Consider the following 4,529-nt stretch of genomic DNA (forward strand, 5'->3'; position numbering starts at 1 on the left):
TACCAGACAAAATAAACTTTAAAACAAAGGCTGTAACAAGAGACAAAGAAGGACCCAATAATCCCACTTCAGGGTATTTATCTGAAGAAACCCAAATGCTACTTTGCAGGAACCTGTGCAACCACGTGTTCGTTACAGCATTGTTTACAATGGCCAAGATGTGGAAGCAGGTTGGGTGTCTGTTAATGGATGAATGGAGGAAGAGGAGGTGGTACATATATACAATGGAATATTGTGTGGCCATGGAAGGGAATGGGTTCTCACCATCTGTGGCAGCACGGATGGACCTGGAAGGTACTATGCTTAGTGGAGTATGTCAGACAGAGAAAGACAAATGCACTGTGATTTCATTTATATGTGGAATCTAAAGAACAAAATAAGTGAACAAAACAAAAACAAACTCATATACACAGAGAACATACTGGTGGCTGTCAAATGGAAGGGGGGTTGGGGGTGAGTGAAAAAGGGGAAGGGATTAAGAAGTAGAAATTGGTTGTTACACAGTAGTCATGGGGCTGTAGGGTATAGCATAAGGAATATAGTCAATAATATTGTAATAACTATGCATGGTGTCAGATGTGTACTAGATTAATTGGGATGATAGATGGGGGGGATTGGACTACAGGGTAAAAAGTTTAAGGGATTAAGAAGTACAAACTGCTAGTTACAAAATAGTAATGAGGATGTAAAGTAAAGCACAGGGAATAAGTCAATGATATGGTAATAACTGTGCATAGTGCCAGGTGGGTACTAAACTAGTCAGGGGGATCACTTCTTAAATTATATGAATGTCTAACCACTATGCTGTACACCTGAAATTAATATAAAATAATATTGAATGTCAATTGTAATTGAAAAATTTTAAAAGGGGGGAAAGGTGAAGTGGAATAAGAGGTCCAAATTTCCAGGTATAAAACAAGTAAGTCATGGGGATGAAATGTGCATCCCAGAGAATATCGTCAATAATATTGTGATAACGTGTACGGTGTCAGACGGTTACTGGACTTATCATGGTGGTCACTTCCTTAGGTATATAAACATTGAATAACTATGGTGCACCCCTGAAACTAATATAATATTGTATGTTAACTATATTTTAATAAAAATCTTAAAATAAAAAAAATATTTAAAAAATAGTAATAAAATAACAATGAACAAAACAGGAATCATTTGAATCTCCCCTTCTGTGGATTATCTGTTCCTATTTTTTGCTCATGTTTCCATTACATCATTAGTCTTTTAATGATTCCTATGGACTCCCTGTATGAGAAAAGTAGTTCTTTGTCTGTGATAGGAGTCACGAATATTAGTCACTCTATAACGCTTTACAGTATGTCTTCTGTGCCCAATAAAGCAAGTGGAACTGCTGTCTTATTGGTTTCTGTGCCCTCCTAAGTGTGAAAGCCAAAGGTCGTTCTGTGTTTCCTTGTTTCAATTTTTTCAGCATTACTCTGCTGAGCCATCCTTCTTGAACTCTCCTTTTTTTCTTATATCACAACTTTATCTTGGATGCTCTCCCACTCCTGACTCTGACTTATTCCCTCCGATATTCCTGTGAGAAGTGCCCTTGGGGAAGGAGATCTTTGAACTCTGCCCTAGCAGTGCCCTGGGGACCAGCCCTTGCTAGAGTCCTCACGGGGGATTCCAGCACCTTACATCTAGTCGACGTGCCTTGTTCTAACTCAAGGCAAGCCCAGAATGTTCCTGCCCCCCTCCATTTTCTCCGTCCTCGACATCATGCTCAACGTGGCTAAAATCGGTCTTACCACATCTGCTCTCCCAAAACTGCTCCTCCCATGTTCCTCAGCTCCATCGGGCTCCTACCACTCTGCCCATCCACAACATCCCCACCAAGTCCCAAACCACAACACCCACCCCCACCCACCCCTCTTCTTACCTCAAGGTGTCAGATAAGGCTCAAATGCTTCCTCAGTCCTCGGGTCTCATATTGTTATGGAACCCCCATATGTACATGCATAATAAACTTGGTTATTTTCTCCTGTTAATCTGTCTCATGTTAATTTGATTATTAGTCCTGCCAGAAGAACTTAGAAAGTTAGGAGGAAAATTAATGTTTCCTTCCCCACAGCCTGAAACCTCAGTATCGCCAGCCTGCCAAGTCCTACAGATTCTCGTGTGGAAGGCTCCTTCCCCTCCCTCCCAGCCCCACTGTCATCACATCATGCTTGTCACATGTCCTCCCTCTCACCAGCATCCCCTCGTGATCAAACACTTCCTCCTGCTGCACACCTGCCCATCCGGTGGCTCTGTGCTCAGGAAACCTCACTCCCTCCCATATACCTCACCCTTAGTCCTCAACAGAGGGGTCTGCACAAAGCTAGAACCCAGTGTGAATTAGTGAAGCTTGGATCCAAAGAAGGTCCGTGTCATCCTGGTACCGGCAGATGGCATTTGCAAAACACTCTCTCCTGTTCTGCTTTAAAAGAAAATTACATATATACCAGGGGTGCCCCAAAAATGTATACACATTTTAATGGATGTTATCTCTGTATCACTTTTTGAAGTTGAATTGAATTACAGTAGCAACGTGTAGTATGATGTTCGCTCAAAAGACGGCATTAATCAAATGAAAGCTAGCGTCACCATGCGACAAGCAGGACAGTCAAAGAAAATGGCGGATGCATGGTTGTCGTTCGAAGAGCGCAAGACCATTTTGAAGTGGTGTTTGAAATTCGAGAACACTGTGGAAGTACAAGAACAATGGAGGCGTGAATGTGCAACAGAACCTCCAACACGCCTAACAATTGCACACATTTGTGATAAGTTTGACACGCATGGTGCTGTGTGTGATGTGCCCAAGGGAAGATCCGGGAGGCCTCGCACAGCAACAGGTCCTGGTGCTTCTGCTGTGGTGTTGGAACAGGTTACACGCTCACCACAGAAGTCTACCAACCAACGTTCGTCGTAATCAGAAGTGTCTGGACGCTGATGGGAACCACTTTGAGCAACTCGTGTAATTGCAGAAGTCAAACGTGACTTGTATTCATCTTTTGTTATCGGTACATATTGAGTATTACAATTTTAATAGTATTTTCCTTTCTTAAAATGTGTATACATTTTTTTGGCACCCCTGGTATATATGTGTATGTGTGTATTAACAAACATGTATATATATAATTATATATATAACTTTATGTATATATATATATAATTATATATATAATTATATATATATATATATATACACTATATATATATACACAATATATATACATGAAGTTATATATATAATTATACATACACACACACGAGGTCAGAAAATTAAGTTTGCAAATTCATCCTAGAAAAAGTGCTACACACCTCATTGCTGAATATCACTATGGTCACCTTCGGAGTACTCCCCTTGGGAAGCTATGCACTGACACCAGCACCTAGTCCACCCTTCAAAGCAATTTTAGAACTCATTTTCTGGAATGACCATCAGAGCTGTCATCATATTACCCTTGATGTCCTGAATGTCATCAAAATGTCTTCCTTTCAGTATTTCCTTTATCTTCAGGTAAAGAAAGAAGTCATTGGGGGCCAGATCAGGTGAGTAGGGAGGGTGTTCCAATACAGTTATTTGTTGACTGGCAAAAAACTCCCTCACAGTGCCGTGTGAGCTGGTGCATTGTCGGTCGTGATGCAAGAGCCATGAATTGTCAGCGAAAAGTTCGTGTCATCTAACATTTTCATGCAGCCTTTTCAGCACTTCCAAATAGTAAACTTGGTTAACTTTTTGTCCAGTTGGTACAGATTCATAATGAATAAACCCTCTGATATCAAAAAAGGTTAGCAACGTCGTTGCAACAAGTTCACAAACTTAATTGTCAGTCTTCGTGTGTGTGTGTGTGTGTGTGTGTGTGTGTGTGTGTGTGTGTGTGTGTGATTTTAGTTATTCCTTGGACATAGTGTTTTGGGATGGAGGTTTTGACATTGTTGTTTTGTTTGTATAATTTAGTCAACCAACCAGAATGTCCTCTTTTGCTGGTCTCCCCAACTCCTTCCCTCCAGCACCCCTTTGCTTGGCCTTCACTTTTGCCTGCACCTGTATCCTCCTCTAAACCTCTTGAAGAAACTGACAAGGGGCCATCTCTAAGACCCCATTCTATGCTCTTGTCCCAGGGGCCATCCAGCACCACCAGGCTGGTGTAAACCCTAGCGAACTTTTACATTCACTTTTATGGGCTTTTATGTCCCTGTCCACTTGTATGACCCTGCTCTCCTCTCTGTCCTGTTCCACCAGCTCCCCAACACGCACATGCAAACCAATTGCAGGAAGTGGGCCTCAAGCCAGGTGCCACAGCAGAACCCTCCAACATTCTAAGAGACCTTTGCATGGCAGGAAGAGTCCTGGCAATTTCTTGGAGTTGCAGGACTCAGCATCCTGGGCTACCTCCCCCCTCCCCCGCCCCCCGCCCCTCTCCCGCTTTCCCCGTGACATACTCAGGTTTATCAGGATTTTTTTTTTCTTTTTTGGGAGGTGGGGGTGGTGAGTAGAGAGCGAGAAGGAAGTGTGTCTGGAATGC

This window comes from Rhinolophus sinicus, chromosome 16 (assembly GCF_057876585.1).
Source record: "Rhinolophus sinicus isolate RSI-liver-muscle chromosome 16, RSI-T2T, whole genome shotgun sequence".
NCBI lineage: Eukaryota > Metazoa > Chordata > Mammalia > Chiroptera > Rhinolophidae > Rhinolophus > Rhinolophus sinicus.